We start from the raw sequence: 27,035 nt of genomic DNA on the forward strand, positions 1-27,035 counted from the left end.
TTAATGGACTGTTTCTGTGTGATACCACATTACCACGTGATCCAAACCAGAAAAAGCCCTGGATCTGGCCAACAAGTATGCGGAAAATGTGAATGAATGACCCTGATGAGGGCAAATCCCAGACCTAACATAGACCTAACGTGCGTTATCCTCTAAAATATTGATCGAAACCACGTTTAATGGACAGGTTCAGTGTGGTACCACATTACTACGTGATCCAAGCCAAAAAAAGCCCAGAATCTGGCAACAAGTATGTGAAATATGCGACAGTATGAGCCTGATGAGTGCAAATCCCAGCCCTAACCTAGACCTAACATGCGTAGTCCCCTAAAATATTGACCGAGACCAGGTTTAGTCGACAGTTTCAGTGTGGTACCACATTACCACGTGATGCAAACCAGAAAAGGCCCTGAATCTGGCCATCAAGAATGAGAAATATGCGAAAGTATGAGCCAGATGAGTGCAAATCGTAGACCTAACCTAGACCTAACATGTGTTATCCTCTAAAATAATGATCGAAACGAGGTTTAATGGACTGTTTCAGTGTGATACCACATTACCACTTGATCCAAACCAGAAAAAGCCCAGGATCTGGCCATCAAGTATGAGAAATATGCGAAAGTATGAGCCTGATGCGTGCAAATCCCAGACCTAACCTAGGCCTATCATGTGTTATCCTCTAAAATAATGATCGAAACGAGGTTTAATTGACTGTTTCAGTGTGATACCACATTACCACTTGATCCAAATCAGAAAAAGACCAGGATCTGGCCAACAAGTTTGCGGAAAATGAGAATCTATGAGCCTGATGAGAGCAAATCCCAGACCTAACATAGACCTAACATGTGTTATCCTCTAAAATTTTGACCGAGACCAGGTTTAGTCGACTGTTTCAGTGTGGTACCACATTACTACGTGATCCAAACCAGAAAAAGGCCAGGATCTGGCCATCAAGTATGAGAAATATGCGAAAGTATGAGCCTGATGAGTGCAAATCCAACGCCAAACCTATACCTAACATGTGTTATCCTCTAAAATATTGATCGAAACCAGGTTTAATGGTCTTTTTCAGTGTGGTACCACATTACTGCGTGATCCAAACTAAAAAAAGCCCAGAATCTGGCCATCAAGTATGAGAAACGTGCGAAAGTGTGAACCTGATGAGAGCAAATCCCAGACCTAACCTAGACCTAACATGAGTTATCCTTTGAAATGTTGACCCAGACTAGGTTTAATTGACTGTTTCAGTGTGGTACCACATTACCACGTGATCCAAACCAGAAGAAGCCCTGAATCTGGCCATCAAGTATGAGAAATATGCGAAAGTATGAGCCTGATGAGGGAAAATCCCAGACCTAACCTAGACCAAACATGCCTTATCCTCTAAAATATTGATCGAAACCAGGTTTAATGGACTGTTTCAGTGTGATACCACATTACCACTTGCTCCAAATTAGAATAAGCCCAGGATCTGGCCAACAAGTATGAGAAATATGCGAAAGTATGAGCCTGATGAGAGCAAATCCCAGACCTAACCTAGACCTAACATGAGTTATACTTTGAAATGTTGACCCAGAGTAGGTTTAATAGGCTGTTTCAGTGTGGTACCACATTGCTACGTGATCCAAACCAGAAAAAACCCGGGTTCTGTTCAACAAGTATGTGAAGAATGTGAAAGTATGACCCTGATGAGTGCAAATTCAAGGCCTAACCTAGACCTAACATGTGTTATCCTCTAAAATATTGATCGAAACCAGGTTTAATGGTCTGTTTCAGTGTGGTACCACATTACTGCGTGATCCAAACTAAAAAAAGCCCAGAATCTGGCCATCAAGTATGAGAAACGTGCGAAAGTGTGAACCTGATGAGAGCAAATCCCAGACCTAACCTAGACCTAACATGAGTTATCCTTTGAAATGTTGACCCAGACTAGTTTTAATTGACGGTTTCAGTGTGGTACCACATTACCACGTGATCCAAACCAGAAAAAGCCCTGAATCTGGCCATCAAGTATGAGAAATATGCGAAAGTATGAGCCTGATGAGGGAAAATCCCAGACCTAACATAGACGTAACATGCGTTATCCTCTAAAATATTGATCGAAACCAGGTTTAATGGTCTGTTTCAGCGTGGTACCGCATTACTACGTGATCGAAACCAAAAAAGGCCCAGAATCTGGCCATCAAGTATGAGAAATATGCGAAGGTATGAGCCTGATGAGTGCAAATCCCAGACCTAACCTAGACCTAACATGCCTTATCCTTTAAAATATTGATCGAAACAAGGTTTAGTGGACTGTTTCTGTGTGATACCACATTACCACGTGATCCAAACCAGAAAAAGCCCTGGATCTGGCCAACAAGTATGCGGAAAATGTGAATGTATGACCCTGATGAGGGCAAGTCCCAGACCTAACATAGACCTAACATGCGTTATCCTCTAAAATATTGATCGAAACCAGGTTTAATGGACAGTTTCAGTGTGGTACCACATTACCACGTGATCCAAACCAGAGAAGGCCCTGAATCTGGCCAGCAAGTATGAGAAATATGCGAAAGTATGAGCCTGATGAGAGCAAATCCCAGACCTAACCTAGACCTAACATGCGTTATCCTCTAAAATATGGACCGACACCAGGTTTAGCCGACTGTTTCAGTGTGGTACCACATTGCTACGTGATCCAAACCAGAAAAAGTCCAGGATGTGGCCATCAAGTATGAGAAATACGCAAAAGTATGAGGCTGATGAGTGCAAATCCCAGACCTAACCTAGCCCTACAATCGTTATCCTCTAAAATATCGATCGAAACCAGGTTTAATCGACTGTTTCAGTGTGGTACCATATTACTGTGTGATCCAAACCAGTGAATGCCCAGGATCTGGACAACTAGAATGCGAAATATGCGAAAGTATGAGCATGATGATAGCAAATCCCAGACCTAACCTAGACCTAACATGTGTTATCCTCTAAAATATTGATAGAAACCAGGCATAATTGTCTGCTTCAGTGTGCTACCACATTACCACGTGATGCAAACCAGAAAAAACCCACGATCTGTTCACCAGGTATGTGAAGAATGCGAACGTGTGAGCCTGATGAGGGCAAATCCAAGGCGTAACCAAGACCTAAGATGCGTTATCCTCTAAAATATTGATCGAAACCAGGTTTAATGGACTGTTTCAGTGTGGTACCACATTGCAACGTGTTCCGAACCAAGAAAAGCCCAGAATCTGGCCAACAAGAATAAGAAATATGCGAATGTATGAGCATGATGAGTGCAAATCCCAGACCTAACATAGACCTAACATGCGTTATCCTCTAAAATATTGACCGAGACCAGGTTTAGTCGACTGTTTCAGTGTGGTACCACATTACTACGTGATCCAAACCAGAAAAAGGCCAGGATCTGGCCATCAAGTATGAGAAATATGCGAAAGTATGAGCCTGACGAGAGCAAATCCCAGATCTAACATAGACCTAACATGCGTTATCCTCTAAAATATTGATCGAAACCGGGTTTAGTCGACTGTTTCAGTGTGGTACCACATTACTACGTGATCCAAACCAGAAAAGGCGTAGGATCTAGCCAACAAGTACGAGAAATTTGCGAAAGTATGAGCCTGATGAGAGCAAATCCCAGACGTAACCTAGACCTAACATGTGTTATCCTCTAAAATATTGATCGAGACCAGGTTTTATTTGACTGTTTCAATGTGGTACCACATAACTACGTGATCCAGACCAGTGAAAGCCCAGGATCTGGCCATCAAGTATGAGAAATATGCGAAAGTATGAGCCTGTTGAGTGCAAATCCCAGACCTAACATAGACCTAACATGCGTTATCCTCTATAATATTGACCGAGACCAGGTTTAGACAACTGTTTCAGTGTGGTACCACATTACGACGTGATCCAAACCACAAAAAGGCCAGGATCTGGCCATCAAGTATGAGAAATATGCGAAAAGATGAGCCTGATGCGTGCAAATCCCAGACCTAACCTAGACCTAACATGCGTTATCCTCTAACATATCGATCGAAACCAGGTTTAGTCGACTGTTTCAGTGTGGTACCACATTACTACGTGATCCAAACCAGAAAACGCGCAGGATCTAGCCAACAAGTACGAGAAATGTGCGAAAGTATGAGCCTGATGAGAGGAAATCCCAGACCTAACCCAGACCTAACATGAGTTATCCTTTGAAATGTTGACCCAGACTAGGTTTAATTGACAGTTTCAGTGTGGTACCACATTAGCACGTGATCCAAACCAGAAAAAGCCCTGAATCTGGCCATCAAGTATGAGAAATATGCGAAAGTATGAGCCTGATGAGTGCAAATCCCAGACCTAACCTAGACCTAACATGTGTTATCCTCTAAAATACTGATCGAGACCAGGTTTAGTCGACTGTTCTAGTGTGGTATCACATTACTGTGTGATCCAAACCAGAAATAGCTAAGGATCTGGCTAACAAGTAAGAGAAATATGCGAAAGTATGAGCCTGATGAGTGCAAATCCCAGACCTAACCTAGACCTAACATGCGTTATCCTCTAAAATATTGACCGAGACCAGGTTTAGACAACTGTTTCAGTGTGGTACCACATTACGACGTGATCCAAACCACAAAAAGGCCAGGATCTGGCCATCAAGTATGAGAAATATGCGAAAAGATGAGCCTGATGAGTGCAAATCCCAGACCTAACGTAGACCTAACATGCGTTATCCTCTAAAATATTGACCGAGACCAGGTTTAGACAACTGTTTCAGTGTGGTACCACATTACGACGTGATTCAAACCACAAAAAGGCCAGGATCTGGCCATCAAGTATGAGAAATATGCGAAAAGATGAGCCTGATGAGTGCAAATCCCAGACCTAACCTAGACCTAACATGCGTTATCCTCTAAAATATTGACCGAGACCAGGTTTAGACAACTGTTTCAGTGTGGTACCACATTACGACGTGATCCAAACCACAAAAAGGCCAGGATCTGGCCATCAAGTATGAGATAATATGCGAAAAGATGAGCCTGATGAGTGCAAATCCCAGACCTAACCTAGACCTAACATGCGTTATCCTCTAACATATCGATCGAAACCAGGTTTAATCGACTGTTTCAATGTGGTATCACATTACTGTGTGATCCAAACCAGAAATAGCTAAGGATCTGGCTAACAAGTAAGAGAAATATGCGAAAGTATGAGCCTGATGAGAGCAAATCCCGGACCTGACATAGACCTAACATTCGTTATCCTCTAAAATATTGAACGAAACCAGGTTTAATGGACTGTTTCAGTGTGGTACCACATTGCTACGTGATCCAAACCAGCAAAAACCCGGGTTCTGTTCAACAACTATGTGAAGAATGTGAAGGTATGACCCTGATGAGTGCAAATCCAAGGCCTATCCGAGACCTATCATGTATTGTCCTCTAAGATATTGATCGAAACCAGGTTTAATGGTCTGTTTCTGTGTGGTACCACATTACTGCGTGATCCAAACTAAGAAAAGCCCAGAATCTGGCCATCAAGTATGAGAAACATGCGAAAGTATGAGCCTGATGAGAGCTAATCCCAGACCTAACCTAGACCTAACACGAGTTATCCTTTGAAATGTTGACCCGAACTAGGTTTAATTGACAGTTTCAGTGTGGTAGCACATTAGCACGTGATCCAAACCAGAAAAAGCCCTGAATCTGGCCATCAAGTATGAGAAATATTCGAAAGTATGAGCATGATGAGAGCAAATCCCAGACTTAACCTAGACCTAACATGCGTTATCCTCTAAAATATTGATCGTGACCAGGTTTAGTCGACTGTTTTAGTGTGGTACCACATTACCACGTGTTCCAAACCAGAAAAAGGCCAGGATCTGGCCATCATGTATGAGAAATATGCGAAAGTATGAGCCTGATGAGGGCAAATCCCGGACCTAACATAGACATAACATGCGTTATCCTCTAAAATATTGATCGAAACCAGGTTTAATGGTCTGTTTCAGCGTGGTACCGCATTACTACGTGATCGAAACCAAAAAAGGCCCAGAATCTGGCCATCAAGTATGAGAAATATGCGAAAGTATGAGCCTGATGAGTGCAAATCCCAGACCTAACCTAGACCTAACATGCGTTATCCTCTAACATATCGATCGAAACCAGGTTTAATCGACTGTTTCAATGTGGTACCACATTACTGTGTGATCCAAACCAGAAAAAGGTAAGGATCTGGCTAACAAGTAAGAGAAACATGCGAAAGTATGAGCCTGATCAGTGCAAATCCCAGACCTAACCTAGACCTAACATGTGTTATCCTCTAAAATATTGACCGAGACCAGGTTTAGTCGACTGTTTCAGTGTGGTACCACATTACCACGTGATCCAAACCAGAAGAAGCCCTGAATCTGACCGTCAAGTATGAGAAATATGCGAAAGTATAAGCCTGATGAGTGCAAATCCCAGACCTAACCTAGACCTAACATGCGTTATCCTCTAACATATCGATCGAAACCAGGTTTAATCGACTGTTTCAATGTGGTATCACATTACTGTGTGATCCAAACCAGAAATAGCTAAGGATCTGGCTAACAAGTAAGAGAAATATGCGAAAGTATGAGCCTCATGAGAGCAAATCCCGGACCTGACATAGACCTAACATTCGTTATCCTCTAAAATATTGAACGAAACCAGGTTTAATGGACTGTTTCAGTGTGGTACCACATTGCTACGTGATCCAAACCAGCAACAACCCGGGTTCTGTTCAACAACTATGTGAAGAATGTGAAAGTATGACCCTGATGAGTGCAAATCCAAGGCCTATCCGAGACCTATCATGTATTGTCCTCTAAAATATTGATCGAAACCAGGTTTAATGGTCTATTTCTGTGTGGTACCACATTACTGCGTGATCCAAACTAAAAAAGCCCAGAATCTGGCCATCAAGTATGAGAAACATGCGAAAGTATGAGCCTGATGAGAGCTAATCCCAGACCTAACCTAGACCTAACATGTGTTATCCTCTAAAATATTGCTCGAGACCAGGCTTAATTTGACTGTTTCAGTGTGGTATCACATAACTACGTGATCCAAACCAGTGAAAGCCCAGGATCTGGCCAACAAGAATGAGAAATATTCGAAAGTATGAGCATGATGAGAGCAAATCCCAGACTTAACCTAGACCTAACATGCGTTATCCTCTAAAATATTGATCGAAACCGGGTTTAGTCGACTGTTTCAGTGTGGTACCACATTACCACGTGATCCAAACCAGAAGAAGCCCTGAATCTGGCCATCAAGTATGAGAAATATTCCCTCAGGGGCTGCCAGCCTTTCAGCTGCAGTACGGGCTTAACGAACCCGGGGTACCCGAGTCATACACACACCGTAAGCCTCCTGTTGGTCGTCACAACGACCCATTCACAATTCCCTATTGGTTTTGTGAATGGTACGTGACGGCAGGAGGAACGGGGGTCTTGGCTTAGCCGCCTGGGCCACGAGTATGGCGACTCTATAAAATCGCCCTCCAATCCTAAGCTATGGTGCGCGGCGATGGGATGCATGGTTGGGGGAGAAGGCCCAATCCCAAGCGACCACCTCCGGGGAACCTGCCGAACCCCCGGAGTATTAGGCTTACCCGGGTAAGGCGGCTCTGCCCGGGTGGACCTTTATTTCCGACCATCTCGTGGGATTTTTATGGACACAGAAAATAAAATGGGGATGGGGCGGGTTTTGTCGGTTGGGGAGGACGGAGACGGGGTTGGGGTTAGGGTGGCGGCGCTCGCGCCCCACTCAGCGCCAGGTCCGGCTTCGTGGAGGGTGGAGAAGGACGACGAGACGGCGTCGGTCTCGTCCTTCTCCTCCAGCACGAGCCACATAGGCTCTAAGAGGAAGAGGACGGGGCAGGCCGTCGTCGAGGTGGGCGGGGCGATGAGCCCGTCGGTGAGGCTGAGTTGCCTCAGGGACGAGGTGACCGAGGAGATATCGGAGAGGATCTCCTCGTCCCTGAGGCGGGTGGAGAAAGTCGCCGCTGCCTGCGCCTTTAAGGGGCAGAAAAGCGGTGGCGCGGAGGCCCTGAAGGCCGCGGCGGAGGAAATGAGGGAGGCGGCGCGGGAGCTCAGAGGGCGGAACGCCCGTCTGCAGCTCCTGTTGGAGGAGGAGCGACAGGGGAGGAGGAGGGCAGAGGCGCTGTGGAACAGCGCGGCCCTCCCTCCCATCCTCCCTCCTCCTCCACCGCCGCGTCCCTCGGCGGAGTTAAATAAGCGGAGTGCGGCGGCAGTGGTGCAGGGCACCGCGGGCCCCTCCACCCGCACTCCGCCCGTGAAGAAGTCCCCGTCCTCCTCAGAAGACGATCTTCTGAGGAGGATTGGGGACATGATTGATGGCAAGCTGGCCGCCTTCCGGGAGGAGCTCCTCGCCGGAAGAGCGGTCAGCAGGAAGGCGGTGCCTCCCCGACCTGTTCCGGTACAGTCGGGGAAGGCAAAGAAGGGCGGAGTGAAGGCTCCGCCCAGCGTTGCGGCACCAGGGCCCCGGATCGCGACCCCCAAGGGGGGTGGTGTACCCGTGGTCGCGGTGGTCGCGTCCTCCACGGCACCCTCCCATGGGGGGGGGTGGCGTGGAGTGAGGTGGTGGGGCGGAAGGCGAAGCGGGCGGCGAGGAAGGCCTCGCAACCGCGGCCTCCGCCTCCGCCGCCGGCGGCCAAGGTAAAGGCCGCGAAGGTCGGGAAGGCACGACCAGGTCGTCCCCCAAAAACGGCAGCGGTGACGCTGACCGTTGCGCAGGGGGGCGACCTGACCCTCGCGGAGGCGATGCGGCTCGCCAGGGAGAATATCTCCCTGGAAGAGCTGGGCATCGCCTCCGTGAGGGCGAAGAGGGCCGTGACCGGGGGTCTCTTGCTGGAGATCCCCGGTGCAGAAGGCGGCGCGAAGGCGGATCGTCTCGCCCAGAGGCTCCGGGAGCAGCTGGGCGAGCGAGGTGTCCGGGTCGCCCGGCCCACGAAGCGCACGGAGATGCGCGTTTCTGGGCTGGACGACTCGGTCAGCGCACAGGATGTGTCCCGTGCCCTTGCGAGGGCGGGGGACTGTCCTGTGGAGGACCTACGGATCGGAGAGATCCGCAGGTCGCCCTCCGGCCTCGGGTCGGTGTGGGCCCGGTGCCCCCTCTCCGCCGCCCGTAAGGTGGCGGAATCCGGGAGGGTGTTGGTGGGGTGGGTTTCGGCGCGAGTGGAAATCCTCGAGCCGCGCCCGCTCCAGTGTCACCGCTGCCTCGAATTGGGGCACGTGAGGCAGTGGTGCACCTCGCCGGTGGACCGCAGCGGTCAGTGTTACCGCTGCGGTGCCAAAGAGCACCGTGCGAGCCAGTGCTCGGCGGCCCCCCACTGCCCGCTGTGTGCGGACATGGGGAGGCCAGCCGATCACAGGGTGGGGAGCAAGAAGTGCTCCCCCCCCTCCCGGAAGGAGAGGAAGAGGCGGGCTGCACCGGCTCCGGTGCCGAGGGCGGTGGCATCGTCCTCCATGGAGGTGGACGGTGCTACGGGGACGGACGGCCGGGAGGAGGCTGGCGCGGCCATTAATTAATGCCGCCCCGCCTCCTCCTCCAGGCCAACCTCAACCACTGCCGCGCGGCACAGGACTTGATGTCCCAAGTCCTCGCGGAGTGGGGGGTTGGCCTGGCGGTCGCCGCCGAGCCGTACCGCGTCCCTGATCACCCTCATTGGGTGGGCGACGCGGACGGCTTGGTGGCGACGGTATGGGGAGGGGGCGACGGGTCCCCACCGTTCTCCTTGTTGGAGCGCGGTCGGGGATTCGTCGCCGTGGACTGGGGGGGAGTCGCTGTGGTGGGGTGCTACATTTCGCCCCGTAGCGGTCACGCTGCGTTTGAGCTGTACTTGGCCGAGGTCGCGGCATGCGTGCAGCGCTGCGCGGCCCGGCCGGTGCTGGTCCTGGGGGATTTTAATGCCAAGTCGGTGGCTTGGGGATCCCCCAGGACCTCCGTTCGCGGCGGGATCCTGGGCGATTGGGCGGCGGGGCTCGACCTCCGGGTATTGAACCGGGGGTCGGAGCACACATGCGTGCGGCGATATGGGGGGTCCATCGTGGATGTTGGATTCGCGACCCCCAACGCCGTGCGCATGGTGTCGGGTTGGCACGTGGTCGCGGGGGCAGAGACACTCTCCGATCACCGGTACATCCGGATGGAGGTCTCTGCCGCCGCGAGTGCATCCCGACACGGCCGCCTGCGTGGCACCCCACCACGCCGCTGGGCGCTTCGGCGCCTGGACAAGGACGCCCTGATGGCAGCTGCCCTCGCTGCAACTTGGCCGCAGGGAGCGGCCGAGTTGCCGAGCATAGAGGAGGAGGTCGCCCGGCTCGGAGCATTGGTCGCGGGTATTTGCGACGCGGCGATGCCTCGGGTCGGGCGGGCTTCTCCTCGCCGGGCGGTGTACTGGTGGTCGGACGCGATCGCGGAGTTGCGAGTCGCGACTGTCCGCGCCCGACGCCAGTACACCCACGCGCGCCGTCGTCAACGTACAGGCGACGGCGTGGCGCGAGCGAGGGCAGCTGATGACCTGTATGGAGCATACCGCGTGGCGCGGGTTGCTCTGCAGGTCGCCATCAAACGGGCCAAGACCCGGGCATGGAAGGAGCTCCTCCAGACCCTTGATGACGATCCATGGGGGCGCCCATATAAGGTGGTGCTGAATAAGCTCCGCCCGTGGGCGCCCCCCGTCACCGAGGGTCTTGACCCCCGGCTGCTGGAGGACGTGGTCAATACACTCTTCCCAATTGGGGAGAGGGGACCGCGTCCTCCGGCGGTGGCGGCTGTCCCAGTGGAGTGGACGGCCGAGCTGGGGGTCACGCAGGAGGAGCTGGCAGCGGCCATCAGACGGCTCGGGGTTCGTAACACGGCCCCGGGTCCGGATGGTGTGCCCGGCCGGGTTTGGGTCTTGACCCAGGGCGTCCTTGAGGCCGACCTCAGGCGGTTGTTCGACCGCTGCCTGAGGGACGGGCGATTCCCCCCCAGTTGGAAGGTGGCGAGGATGGTCCTCCTCCGGAAGGAGGGTCGGCCCGCGGAGTCTCCCTCCGCATACCGGCCCATTTGTCTCCTCGACGAGGTGGGCAAGCTCTTCGAGCGGGTGATTGCTGCCCGCCTCGTCGAGCACCTGTCGCGGGGTGATCCCGGTCTGGCCGACTGCCAGTTCGGTTTCCGGGGGGGCCGATCGACTATCGACGCGATAGGTCGTGTGAGGGCCCTCTCGGAGGCGGCCGTCTCCCGGGGAGGGGTGGCATTGGCAATATCCTTGGATATTGCCAATGCCTTTAACACCCTCCCCTGGGAAGAGATAAGGAGGGGACTCGAATATCATCGGGTCCCCCCTTGTCTCAGGGCGGTCGTCGGGGATTATCTCCGCGGCAGGTGGATCGAGTATCCGGGCCGGGATGGTGATATGCGGAGGGAGGTGTACTGCGGTGTTCCGCAGGGGTCGGTCCTCGGGCCACTCCTGTGGAACATCGCGTACGACTCGGTGTTGCGGGCCGGCCTCCCCGTCGGCGTCAGCACGGTGTGTTATGCGGATGACACACTGGTGCTGGTCGTCGGGGCGCACTGGGGGAGGGCCATGCGTCGCGCGGAGGAGGGGTTGCAACGCGTCGTCGACCGGATCAGGGGGATGGGGATGACGGTGGCGGTCCATAAGACCGAGGTGATTGCGTTTCATTCACCTCGGCAGGATCCGCCACCCCCTCTGATCCGGGTGGGTGGGGCTGACATCGAGGTGAAGCCCCAGATCAGGTATCTAGGGCTGATCCTCGATAGCCACTGGCGTTTCGAGGAGCATTTCCGCTGCCTGGTCCCCCGGTTGGAAAGGATGGTTGCGGCTCTGGGCCGGATCCTGCCCAACCTGGGGGGCCCGGCGGGCCGAGTTCGTCGCCTCTATGTGGCAAAGGTCCAGTCGGTGGCCCTATACGGGGCCCCCGTCTGGGCGGACGACCTGGCTGCCTCCCGGCGCAGCATGACTATGCTGCGTCGGGTGCAGAGGCGCATGGCGCTCAGGGTCGTCCGCGGGTATCGGACCGTGTCACATGAGGCGGCGACGGTTCTAGCGGGGATGCCGCCCATGGACCTGCTCGCGCGGTCGCACGCGGTGATGTACCGGCACCGCGTCGACCGTCGCGCGGGGGTGGGGGCGGTCCCGGGCGGGCAGGAACCTGCTTGGGGCGATTTGAAGCGCCAGGCCCGGCAGTCCGTGTTGCTCGCGTGGCAGGAACGGCTGGCTCTGCCAACCGCGGGGCACCGGACTGTCGGGGCGGTTCGGCCACTCCTGAAGGAGTGGCTGGACAGAGGCCATGGCAGCCTCACCTACCGGATGGCACAGGTATTTTCCGGGCATGGCAGCTTCGGAAGATACCTCTGCCGGATAGGGAAGGAGCCGACGGCGCGTTGCTGCCACTGCGACGCTGAGCAGGACACGGCGGATCATACCCTGGAGGTATGCCCCGCGTGGGAGGGGGAGCGCCGTGTCCTGGTCGGCGTCGTCGGGCGGGATGTCTCGCTGCCGGGCGTGGTGTGCGCCATGCTCGGCAGCGAGGAGAAGTGGAGGGCCGTGGCCTCCTTCTGCGAGAACGTAATGTTGCAGAAGGAGGCCGCGGGGAGGGAGCGCGAGCTTCAGCGGCGCGCTGAAGCTCGCGCTCGTGCGGTGGCCCGAGGTCGTCGCCCGGTCGCGAGGCGTCGCGGGCGGCCGCCTCGGCGTGGCGGATGACCTAGGCTGGGAGGGGGGTCCTGAGGGGACCCTCCTCCCGCCAGGCGGCGCCGGGTCGGACCGGTTGGGGGTAGGAGTGCCTCCCCCTACCGGTCCGACGCAAGGGGAGGCACCCTCGGCGGTCTGGTGCGGCCATGAACGCCCGGCCGCCGAGGGGTGGAAACGGGGTCGCGGGCGGTTGCGAGTTGGGGCTCGCAGCCGCCACTAAACGCGGCCCCGGGACGGATAGCGGCGGGATGGAGTGGCCTCGTCCCGCCGCTATGAGGCAGTGTGTCTACTGGGGGGACCGATTGTCCCCCCGGGGGATGGGCGCGAAAGCGCGGGCACGGGGAGGATACCGGACGAATGCTTCGAGCGATTCCCGGTATCCTCCCAAAGCGTGCCGAAGGGTCACCGTGGGGTTTTTAGTGGGTAGGTCCCGCGCCTGTCGTTGTACTGGCGCGGGGAATCCCACACACCCCTCCCACCTCTCCCCAAGGAGGTGGGAGGGAGTCTTTCGAAGATTTTCCCCACGACAAAAAAAAAAAAAAAAAAAAAAGTATGAGAAATATGCGAAAGTATGAGCCTGATGAGTGCAAATCCCAGACCTAACCTAGACCTAACATGTGTTATCCTCTAAAATATTGCTCGAGACCAGGCTTAATTTGACTGTTTCAGTGTGGTATCACATAACTACGTGATCCAAACCAGTGAAAGCCCAGGATCTGGCCAACAAGAATGAGAAATATTCGAAAGTATGAGCATGATGAGAGCAAATCCCAGACTTAACCTAGACCTAACATGCGTTATCCTCTAAAATATTGATCGTGACCAGGTTTAGTCGACTGTTTCAGTGTGGTACCACATTACTACGTGATCCAAACCAGAAAAAGGCCAGGATCTGGCCATCAAGTATGAGAAATATGCGAAAGTATGAGCCTGATGAGGGCAAATCCCGGACCTAACATAGACCTAACATGCGTTATCCTCTAAAATATTGATCGAAACCTGGTTTAATGGTCTGTTTCAGCATGGTACCGCATTACTACGTGATCGAAACCAAAAAAGGCCCAGAATCTGGCCATCAAGTATGAGAAATAGACGAAAGTATGAGCCTGATGAGTGCAAATCCCAGACCTAACCTAGACCTAACATGCGTTATCCCCTAACATATCGATCGAAACCAGGTTTAATCGTCTGTTTCAATGTGGTACCACATTACTGTGTGATCCAAACCAGAAAAAGCTAAGGATCTGGCCATCAAGTATGAGAAATATGCGAAAGTATGAGCCTGACGAGAGCAAATCCCGGACCTAACATAGACCTAACATGCGTTATCCTCTAAAATATTGATCGAAACCGGGTTTAGTCGACTGTTTCAGTGTGGTACCACATTACTACGTGATCCAAACCAGAAAAGGCGTAGGATCTAGCCAACAAGTACGAGAAATATGCGAAAGTATGAGCCTGATGAGAGCAAATCCCAGACCTAACCCAGACCTAACATGCGTTATCCTCTAAAATATTGACCGAGACCAGGTTTAGTCGACTGTTTCAGTGTGGTACCACATTACCACGTGATCCAAACCAGAAGAAGCCCTGAATCTGGCCATCAAGTATGAGAAATATGCGAAAGTATGAGCCTGATGCGTGCAAATCCCAGACCTAACCTAGACCTAACATGTGTTATCCTCTAAAATATTGATCGAGACCAGGCTTAATTTGACTGTTTCAGTGTGGTATCACATAACTACGTGATCCAAACCAGTGAAAGCCCAGGATCTGGCCAACAAGAATGAGAAATATTCGAAAGTATGAGCATGATGAGAGCAAATCCCAGACTTAACCTAGACCTAACATGCGTTATCCTCTAAAATATTGATCGTGACCAGGTTTAGTCGACTGTTTCAGTGTGGTACCACATTACTACGTGATCCAAACCAGAAAAAGGCCAGGATCTGGCCATCAAGTATGAGAAATATGCGAAAGTATGAGCCAGGTGAGTGCAAATCCCAGACCTAACCTAGACCTAACATGCGTTATCCCCTAACATATCGATCGAAACCAGGTTTAATCGACTGTTAAAATGTGGTACCACATTACTGTGTGATCCAAACCAGAAAAAGCTAAGGATCTGGCTAACAAGTAAGAGAAATATGCGAAAGTATGAGCCTGATGAGAGCAAATCCCGGACCTGACATAGACCTAACATTCGTTATCGTCTAAAATATTGAACGAAACCAGGTTCAATGGACTGTTTCAGTGTGGTACCACATTGCTTCGTGATCCAAACCAGAAAAAACCCGGGTTCTGTTCAACAAGTATGTGAAGAATGTGAAAGTATGACCCTGATGAGTGCAAATCCAAGGCCTAACCGAGACCTATCATGTATTGTCCTCTAAAATATTGATCGAAACCAGGTTTAATGGTCTGTTTCTGTGTGGTACCACATTACTGCGTGATCCAAACTAAAAAAAGCCCAGAATCTGGCCATCAAGTATGAGAAACATGCGAAAGTATGAGCCTGATGAGAGCAAATCCCAGACCTAACCTAGACCTAACATGAGTTATCCTTTGAAATGTTGACCCAGACTAGGTTTAATTGACTGTTTCAGTGTGGTACCACATTACCACGTGATCCAAACCAGAAGGCCCTGAATCTGGCCATCAAGAATGAGAAATATGCGAAAGTATGAGCCTGATGAGTGCAAATCCCAGACCTAACCTAGACCTAACATGTGTTATCCTCTAAAATACTGATCGAGACCAGGTTTAATTTGACTGTTTCAGTGTGGTACCACATAACTACGTGATCCAAACCAGAAAAAGGCCAGGATCTGGCCATCAAGTATGAGAAATATGCGAAAGTATGAGCCTGATGAGTGCAAATCCCAGACCTAACCTAGACCTAACATGCGTTATCCTCTAAAATATGGACCGACACCAGGTTTAATCGACTGTTTCAGTGTGGTACCACAAAACTACGTGATCCAAACCAGTGAAAGCCCAGGATCTGGCCAACAAGAATGAGAAATATGCGAAAGTATGATCATGATGTGAGCAAATCCCAGACCTAACCTAGACCTAACATGCGTTATCCTCTAAAATATTGATCGCGACCTGGTTTAGTCGACTGTTTCAGTGTGGTACCACATTACTACGTGATCCAAACCAGAAAAGGCGCAGGATCTGGCCAACAAGTACGAGAAATATGCGAAAGTATGAGCCTGATGAGTGCAAATCCCAGACCTAACCTAGACCTATCATGTGTTATCCTCTAAAATATTGATCGAAACCAGGTTTAATGGACTGTTTCAGTGTGATACCACATAACTACGTGATCCAAACCAGTGAAAGCCCAGGATCTGGCCAACAAGAATGAGAAATATGCGAAAGTATGAGCATGATGTGAGCAAACCCCAGACCTAACCTAGACCTAACGTGTGTTATCCTCTAAAATATTGTTAGAAACCAGGCATAATTGTCTGTTTCAGTGTGGTACCACATTACTACGTGATCCAAACCAGAAAAGGCGCAGGATCTGGCCAACAAGTACGAGAAATATGCGAAAGTATGAGCCTGATGAGAGCAAATCCCAGACCTAACCTAGACCTAACATGCGTTATCCTCTAAGAAATGGACCGACACCAGGTTTAGTCGACTGTTTCAGTGTGGTACCACATTACTACGTGATCCAAACCAGAAAAAGGCCAGGATGTGGCCATCAAGTATGACAAATATGCAAAAGTATGAGCCTGATGAGTGCAAATCCCAGACCTAACCTAGTCCTAACATGCGTTATCCTCTAAAATATCAATCGAAACCAGGTTTAATCGGCTGTTTCAGTGTGGTACCATATTACTGTGTGATCCAAACCAGTGAAAGCCCAGGATCTGGACAACTAGAAAGAGAAATATGCGAAAGTATGAGCATGATGATAGCAAATCCCAGACCTAACCTAGACCTAACATGTGTTATCCTCTAAAATATTGAGCGAAACCAGGTTTAATGGACTGTTTCAGTGCGATACCACATTACCACTTGATCCAAACCAGGAAAAGCCCAGGGTCTGGCCAACAAGTATGCGGAAAATGTGAATGTATGAGCCTGATGAGAGCAAATCCCAGACCTAACATAGACCTAGCATGCGTTATCCTCTAAAATATTGATCGAGACCAGGTTTAATTTGACTGTTTCAGTGTGGTACCACATTGCTACGTGATCCAAACCAGAAAAAACCCGGGATCTGGCCATCAAGTATGAGAAACATGCGAATGTGTGGGCCTGATGAGAGCAAATCCCAGACCTAACCTAGACCTAACATGAGTTATCCTTTGAAATGTTGACCCAGACAAGGTTTAATTGATCGTTTCAGTGTGGTACCACATTACCACGTGATCCAAACCAGAAAAAACCCGGATTCCGTTCAACAAGTATGTATAGAATGTGAAAGTATGACCCTCATGAGTGCAAATCCAAGGCCTAACCTAGACCTAACATGTGTTATCCTCTAAAATACTGATCGAGACCAGGTTTAATCGACTGTTTCAGTGCGGTACCATATTACTGTGTGATCCAAACCAGTGAAAGCCCAGGATCTGGACAACAAGAATGAGAAATATGCGAAAGTATGAGCATGATGATGGCAAATCCCAGACCTAACATAGACCTAGCATGCGTTATCCTCTAAAATATTGATCGAGACCAGGTTTAATTTGACTGTTTCAGTGTGGTACCACATTGCTACGTGATCCAAACCAGAAAAAACCGGGGTTCTGTTCAACAAGTATGTGAAGAATGTGAAAGTATGACCCTGATGAGTGCAAATCCAAGGCCTAACCGAGACCTATCATGTATTGTCCTCTAAAATATTGATCGAAACCAGGTTTAATGGTCTGTTTCTGTGTGGTACCACATTACTGCGTGATCCAAACTAAAAAAAACCCAGAATCTGGCCATCAAGTATGAGAAACATGCGAAAGTATGAGCCTGATGAGAGCAAATCCCAGACCTAACCTAGACCTAACATGAGTTATCCTTTGAAATGTTGACCCAGACTAGATTTAATTGACAGTTTCAGTGTGGTACCACATAAGCACGTGATCCAAACCAGAAAAAGCCCTGAATCTGGCCATCAAGTATGAGAAATATGCGAAAGTATGAGCCTGATGAGTGCAAATCCAAGACCTAACCTAGACCTAACATGTGTTATCCTCTAAAATACTGATCGAGACCAGGTTTAATTTGACTGTTTCAGTGTGGTACCACATAACTACGTGATCCAAACCAGTTAAAGCCCAGGATCTGGACAACAAGAATGAGAAATATGCGAAAGTTTGAGCATGATGTGAGCAAACCCCAGACCTAACCTAGACCTAACATGCGTTATCCTCTAAAATATTGATCGTGACCTGGTTTAGTCGACTGTTTCAGTGTGGTACCACATTACTACGTGATCCAAACCAGAAAAGGCGTAGGATCTGGCCAACAAGTACGAGAAATATGCGAAAGTATGAGCCTGATGAGTGCAAATCCCAGACCTAACCTAGTCCTAACATGCGTTATCCTCTAAAATATCGATCGAAACCAGGTTTAATCGACTGTTTCAGTGTGGTACCACATTACTGTGTGATCCAAACCAGTGAAAGCCCAGGATCTGGACAACTAGAATGAGAAATATGCGAAAGTATGAGCATGATGATAGCAAATCCCAGACCTAACCTAGACCTAACATGTGTTATCCTCTAAAATATTGACCGAGACCAGGTTTAGACAACTGTTTCAGTGTGGTACCACATTACGACGTGATCCAAACCACAAAAAGGCCAGGATGTGGCCATCAAGTATGACAAATATGCAAAAGTATGAGCCTGATGAGTGCAAATCCCAGACCTAACCTAGTCCTAACATGCGTTATCCTCTAAAATATCGATCGAAACCAGGTTTAATCGACTGTTTCAGTGTGGTACCACATTACTGTGTGACCCAAACCAGTGAAAGCCCAGGATCTGGACAACTAGAATGAGAAATATGCGAAAGTATGAGCATGATGATAGCAAATCCCAGACCTAACCTAGACCTAACATGTGTTATCCTCTAAAATATTGATAGAAACCAGGCATAATTGTCTGTTTCAGTGAACTATCACATTACCACGTGATGCAAACCAGAAAAAACCCACGATCTGTTCACCAGGTATGTGAAGATTGCGAACGTGTGAGCCTGATGAGGGCAAATCCAAGGCCTAACCAAAACCTAACATGCGTTATCCTCTAAAATATTGATCGAAACCAGGTTTAATGGACTGTTTCAGTGTGGTACCACATTACCACTTGATCCAAACCAGAAAAAGCCCAGGATCTGGCCAGCAAGTATGCGGAAAATGTGAACGTATGAGCCTGAAGAGAGCAAACCCCAGACCTAACATAGATATAACATGCGTTATCCTCTAAAATATTGATCGAAACCAGGCTTAATGGACAGTTTCAGTGTGGTACCACATTACTACGTGATCCAAGCCCAAAAAAGCCCAGAATCTGGCCAACAAGTATGAGAGATATGCGAAAGTATGAGCCTGATAAGAGCAAATCCCAGACCTAACCTAGTCCTAACATGCGTTATCCTCTAAAATATCGATCGAAACCAGGTTTAATCGACTGTTTCAGTGTGGTACCACATTACTGTGTGACCCAAACCAGTGAAAGCCCAGGATCTGGACAACTAGAATGAGAAATATGCGAAAGTATGAGCATGATGATAGCAAATCCCAGATCTAACCTAGACCTAACATGTGTTATCCTCTAAAATATTGATAGAAACCAGGAATAATTGTCTGCTTCAGTGTGCTACCACATTACCACGTGATGCAAACCAGGAAAAACCCACGATCTGTTCACCAGGTATGTGAAGAATGCGAACGTGTGAGCCTGATAAGGGCAAATCCAAGGCCTAACCAAGACCTATGATGCGTTATCCTCTAAAATATTGATCGAAACCAGGTTTAATGGACTGTTTCAGTGTGATACCACATTACCACATTATCCAAACCAGAAAAAGCCCAGGATCTGGCCAACAAGTATGCGGAAAATATGAATGTATGAGCCTGATGAGAGCAAATCCCGGACCTAACATAGACCTAGCATGCGTTATCCTCTAAAATATTGGTCGAAACCAGGTTTAGTCGACTGGTTCAGTGTGGTACCACATTACTACGTGATCGAAACCAGAAAAAGCCCAGGATCTGGCCATCAAGTATGAGAAATATGCGAATGTATGAGCCTGATAAGAGCAAATCCCAGACCTAACCTAGACCTAACATGAGTTATCCTTTGAAATGTTGACCCAGACTGGGTTTAGTTGACTGTTTCAGTGTGGTACCACATTACTACGTGATCCAAGCCAAAAAAAGCCCAGAATCTGGCCAACAAGAATGAGAAATATGCGAATGTGTGAGCCTGATGAGAGCAAATCCCAGACCTAACCTAGACCTAACATGAGTTATCCTTTGAAATGTTGACCCAGACAAGGTTTAATTGATCGTTTCAGTGTGGTACCACATTACCACGTGATCCAAACCAGAAAAAGCCCTGAATCTGGCCATCAAGTTGGAGAAATATGCGAAAGTATGAGCCTGATGAGTGCAAATCCCAGACGTAACCTAGACCTAACATGTGTTATCCTCTAAAATATTGATCGAGACCAGGTTTAATTTGACTGTTTCAGTGTGGTACCACATAACTACGTGATCCAAACCAGTGAAAGCCCAGGTTCTGGCCATCAAGTAAGAGAAACATGCGAATGTGTGTGCCTGATGAGAGCAAATCCCAGACCTAACCTAGACCTAACATGAGTTATCCTTTGAAATGTTGACCCAGACAAGGTTTAATTGATCGTTTCAGTGTGGTACCACATTACCACGTGATCCAAACCAGAAAAAGCCCTGAATCTGGCCATCAAGTTTGAGAACTATGCGAAAGTATGAGCCTGATGAGTGCAAATCCCGGACGTAACCTAGACCTAACATGAGTTATCCTTTGAAATGTTGACCCAGACAAGGTTTAATTGATCGTTTCAGTGTGGTACCACATTACCACGTGATCCAAACCAGAAAAAGCCCTGAATCTGGCCATCAAGTTTGTGAAATATGCGAAAGTATGAGCCTGATGAGTGCAAATCCCAGACGTAACCTAGACCTAACATGTGTTATCCTCTAAAATATTGATCGAGACCAGGTTTAATTTGACTGTTTCAGTGTGGTACCACATAACTACGTGATCCAAACCAGTGAAAGCCCAGGATCTGGCCATCAAGTATGAGAAATATGCGAAAGTATGAGCCTGATGAGTGCAAATCCCAGACCTAACATAGACCTAACATGCGTTATCCTCTATAATATTGACCGAGACCAGGTTTAGACAACTGTTTCAGTGTGGTACCACATTACGACGTGATCCAAACCACAAAAAGGCCAGGATCTGGCCATCAAGTATGAGAAATATGTGAAAAGATGAGCCTGATGAGTGCAAATCCCAGACCTAACCTAGACCTAACATGCGTTATCCTCTAACATATCGATCGAAACCAGGTTTAGTCGACTGTTTCAGTGTGGTACCACATTACTACGTGATCCAAACCAGAAAACGCGCAGGATCTAGCCAACAAGTACGAGAAATGTGCGAAAGTATGAGCCTGATGAGAGGAAATCCCAGACCTAACCCAGACCTAACATGAGTTATCCTTTGAAATGTTGACCCAGACTAGGTTTAATTGACAGTTTCAGTGTGGTACCACATTAGCACGTGATCCAAACCAGTAAAAGCCCTGAATCTGGCCATCAAGTATGAGAAATATGCGAAAGTATGAGCCTGATGAGTGCAAATCCCAGACCTAACCTAGACCTAACATGTGTTATCCTCTAAAATACTGATCGAGACCAGGTTTAGTCGACTGTTCTAGTGTGGTATCACATTACTGTGTGATCCAAACCAGAAATAGCTAAGGATCTGGCTAACAAGTAAGAGAAATATGCGAAAGTATGAGCCTGATGAGTGCAAATCCCAGACCTAACCTAGACCTAACATGCGTTATCCTCTAAAATATTGACCGAGACCAGGTTTAGACAACTGTTTCAGTGTGGTACCACATTACGACGTGATCCAAACCACAAAAAGGCCAGGATCTGGCCATCAAGTATGAGAAATATGCGAAAAGATGAGCCTGATGAGTGCAAATCCCAGACCTAACGTAGACCTAACATGCGTTATCCTCTAAAATATTGACCGAGACCAGGTTTAGACAACTGTTTCAGTGTGGTACCACATTACGACGTGATCCAAACCACAAAAAGTCCAGGATCTGGCCATCAAGTATGAGAAATATGCGAAAAGATGAGCCTGATGAGTGCAAATCCCAGACCTAACCTAGACCTAACATGCGTTATCCTCTAACATATCGATCGAAACCAGGTTTAATCGACTGTTTCAATGTGGTATCACATTACTGTGTGATCCAAACCAGAAATAGCTAAGGGTCTGGCTAACAAGTAAGAGAAATATGCGAAAGTATGAGCCTGATGAGAGCAAATCCCGGACCTGACATAGACCTAACATTCGTTATCCTCTAAAACATTGAACGAAACCAGGTTTAATGGACTGTTTCAGTGTGGTACCACATTGCTACGTGATCCAAACCAGCAAAAACCCGGGTCCTGTTCAACAACTATGTGAAGAATGTGAAGGTATGACCCTGATGATTGCAAATCCAAGGCCTATCCGAGACCTATCATGTATTGTCCTCTAAAATATTGATCGAAACCAGGTTTAATGGTCTGTTTCTGTGTGGTACCACATTGCTGCGTGATCCAAACTAAAAAAAGCCCAGAATCTGGCCATCAAGTATGAGAAACATGCGAAAGTATGAGCCTGATGAGAGCTAATCCCAGACCTAACCTAGACCTAACATGAGTTATCCTTTGAAATGTTGACCCGAACTAGGTTTAATTGACAGTTTCAGTGTGGTAGCACATTAGCACGTGATCCAAACCAGAAAAAGCCCTGAATCTGGCCATCAAGTATGAGAAATATTCGAAAGTATGAGCATGATGAGAGAAAATCCCAGACTTAACCTAGACCTAACATGCGTTATCCTCTAAAATATTGATCGTGACCAGGTTTAGTCGACTGTTTTAGTGTGGTACCACATTACCACGTGTTCCAAACCAGAAAAAGGCCAGGATCTGGCCATCATGTATGAGAAATATGCGAAAGTATGAGCCTGATGAGGGCAAATCCCGGACCTAACATAGACATAACATGCGTTATCCTCTAAAATATTGATCGAAACCAGGTTTAATGGTCTGTTTCAGCGTGGTACCGCATTACTACGTGATCGAAACCAAAAAAGGCCCAGAATCTGGCCATCAAGTATGAGAAATATGCGAAAGTATGAGCCTGATGAGTGCAAATCCCAGACCTAACCTAGACCTAACATGCGTTATCCTCTAACATATCGATCGAAACCAGGTTTAATCGACTGTTTCAATGTGGTACCACATTACTGTGTGATCCAAACCAGAAAAAGGTAAGGATCTGGCTAACAAGTAAGAGAAACATGCGAAAGTATGAGCCTGATCAGTGCAAATCCCAGACCTAACCTAGACCTAACATGTGTTATCCTCTAAAATATTGACCGAGACCAGGTTTAGTCGACTGTTTCAGTGTGGTACCACATTACCACGTGATCCAAACCAGAAGAAGCCCTGAATCTGGCCGTCAAGTATAAGAAATATGCGAAAGTATAAGCCTGATGAGTGCAAATCCCAGACCTAACCTAGACCTAACATGCGTTATCCTCTAACATATCGATCGAAACCAGGTTTAATCGACTGTTTCAATGTGGTATTACATTACTGTGTGATCCAAACCAGAAATAGCTAAGGATCTGGCTAACAAGTAAGAGAAATATGCGAAAGTATGAGCCTCATGAGAGCAAATCCCGGACCTGACATAGACCTAACATTCGTTATCCTCTGAAATATTCAACGAAACCAGGTTTAATGGACTGTTTCAGTGTGGTACCACATTGCTACGTGATCCAAACCAGCAACAACCCGGGTTCTGTTCAACAACTATGTGAAGAATGTGAAAGTATGACCCTGATGAGTGCAAATCCAAGGCCTATCCGAGACCTATCATGTATTGTCCTCTAAAATATTGATCGAAACCAGGTTTAATGGTCTATTTCTGTGTGGTACCACATTACTGCGTGATCCAAACTAAAAAAAGCCCAGAATCTGGCCATCAAGTATGAGAAACATGCGAAAGTATGAGCCTGATGAGAGCTAATCCCAGACCTAACCTAGACCTAACATGAGTTATCCTTTGAAATGTTGACCCAGACTAGGTTTAATTGACAGTTTCAGTGTGGTACCACGTTAGCACGTGATCCAAACCAGAAAAAGCCCTGAATCTGGCCATCAAGTATGAGAAATATGCGAATGTATGAGCCTGATGAGAGCAAATCCCAGACCTAACCTAGACCTAACATGCGTTATCCTCTAAAATATTGACCGAGACCAGGATTAGTCGACTGCTTCAGTGGGGTAACACATTACCACGTGACCCAAACCAGAAAAAACCCGGGATCTGTTCAACAAGTATGTGAAGAATGCGAAAGTATGAGTCTGATGAGGGCAAATCCAAGGCCTAATCTAGACCTAACATGCGTTATCCACTAAAACATTGATCGAAACCAGGTCTAATGGACTGTATCAGTGTGGTACCGCATTACTACGTGATCGAAACCAGAAAAAGACCAGAATCCGGCCATCAAGTATCAGAAATATGCGAAAGTATGAGCCTGATGAGAGCAAATCCCAGACCTAACCTAGACCTGACATGCGTTATCCTCTAAAATGTTGATCGAAAGCAGGATTAATCAACTGTTTCAGTGTGGTACCACATTACTATGTGATCGAAACCAGAAAAAGCTAAGGATCTGGCTAACAAGTAAGAGAAATATGCGAAAGTATGAGCCTGATGAGAGCAAATCCCGGACCTGACATAGACCTAACATGCGTTATCGTCTAAAATATTGACCGAGACCAGGTTTAGTCGACTGTTTCAGTGTGGTACCACATTACCACGTGATCCAAACCAGAAAAAGCCCTGAATCTGGCCATCAGGTATGAGAAATATGCGAAGGTATGTGCCTGATGAGTGCAAATCCCAGACCAAACCTAGACCTAACATGTCTTATCCTCTAAAATATTGATCGAGACCAGGTTTAATTTGACTGTTTCAGTGTGGTATCACATAACTACGTGATCCAAACCAGTGAAAGCCCAGGATCTGGCAAACAAGAATGAGAAATATTCGAAAGTATGAGCATGATGAGAGCAAATCCCAGACCTAACCTAGACCTAACAAGCGTTATCCTCTAAAATATTGATCTTGACCAGGTTTAGTCGACTGTTTCAGTGTGGTACCACATTACTACGTGATCCAAACCAGAAAAAGGCCAGGATCTGGCCATCAAGTATGAGAAATATGCGAAAGTATGAGCCTGATGAGGGCAAATCCCGGACCTAACATAGACCTAACATGCGTTATCCTCTAAAATATTGATCGAAACCAGGTTTAATGGTCTGTTTCAGCATGGTACCGCATTACTACGTGATCGAAACCAAAAAAGGCCCAGAATCTGACCATCAAGTATGAGAAATATGCGAAAGTATGAGCCTGATGAGTGCAAATCCCAGACCTCACCTAGACCTAACATGCGTTATCCCCTAACATATCGATCGAAACCAGGTTTAATCGACTGTTTCAATGTGGTACCACATTACTGTGTGATCCAAACCAGAAAAAGCTAAGGATCTGGCTAACAAGTAAGAGAAATATGCGAAAGTATGAGCCTGATGAGAGCAAATCCCGGACCTGACATAGACCTAACATTCGTTATCGTCTAAACTATTGAACGAAACCAGGTTTAATGGACTGTTTCAGTGTGGTACCACATTGCTACGTGATCCAAACCAGAAAAAAACCCGGGTTCTGATCAACAAGTATGTGAAGAATGTGAAAGTATGACCCTGATGAGTGCAAATCCAAGGCCTAACCGAGACCTATCATGTATTGTCCTCTAAAATACTGATCGAGACCAGGTTTAATTCGACTGTTTCAGTGTGGTACCACATAACTACGTGATCCAAACCAGTTAAATCCCAGGATCTGGCCAACAAGAATGAGAAATATGCGAAAGTATGAGCCTGATGAGTGCAAATCCCAGACCTAACATAGACCTAACATGCGTTATCCTCTAAAATATTGACCGAGACCAGGTTTAGTCGACTGTTTCAGTGTGGTACCACATTACTACGTGATCCAAACCAGAAAAAGGCCAGGATCTGGCCATCAAGTATGAGAAATATGCGAAAGTATGAGCCTGACGAGAGCAAATCCTAGATCTAACATAGACCTAACATGCGTTATCCTCTAAAATATTGATCGAAACCGGGTTTAGTCGACTGTTTCAGTGTGGTACCACATTACTACGTGATCCAAACCAGAAAAGGCGTAGGATCTAGCCAACAAGTACGAGAAATTTGCGAAAGTATGAGCCTGATGAGAGCAAATCCCAGACCTAACCCAGACCTAACATGCGTTATCCTCTAAAATATTGACCGAGACCAGGTTTAGTCGACTGTTTCAGTGTGGTACCACATTACCACGTGATCCAAACCAGAAGAAGCCCTGAATCTGGCCATCAAGTATGAGAAATATGCGAAAGTATGAGCCTGATGAGTGCAAATCCCAGACCTGACCTAGACCTAACATGTGTTATCCTCTAAAATATTGATCGAGACCAGGCTTAATTTGACTGTTTCAGTGTGGTATCACATAACTACGTGATCCAAACCAGTGAAAGCCCTGGATCTGGCCAACAAGAATGAGAAATATTCGAAAGTATGAGCATGATGAGAGCAAATCCCAGACTTAACCTAGACCTAACATGCGTTATCCTCTAAAATATTGATCGTGACCAGGTTTAGTCGACTGTTTCAGTGTGGTACCACATTACTACGTGATCCAAACCAGAAAAAGGCCAGGATCTGGCCATCAAGTATGAGAAATATGCGAAAGTATGAGCCTGATGAGGGAAAATCCCGGACCTAACATAGACCTAACATGCGTTATCCTCTAAAATATTGATCGAAACCAGGTTTAATTTGACTGTTTCAGTGTGGTATCACATTACTACGTGATCCAAACCAGAAAAAGGCGAGGATCTGGCCATCAAGTATGAGA

This window comes from Colletes latitarsis, chromosome 1 (assembly GCF_051014445.1).
Source record: "Colletes latitarsis isolate SP2378_abdomen chromosome 1, iyColLati1, whole genome shotgun sequence".
In the NCBI taxonomy this organism is placed as follows: Eukaryota; Metazoa; Arthropoda; class Insecta; order Hymenoptera; family Colletidae; genus Colletes; species Colletes latitarsis.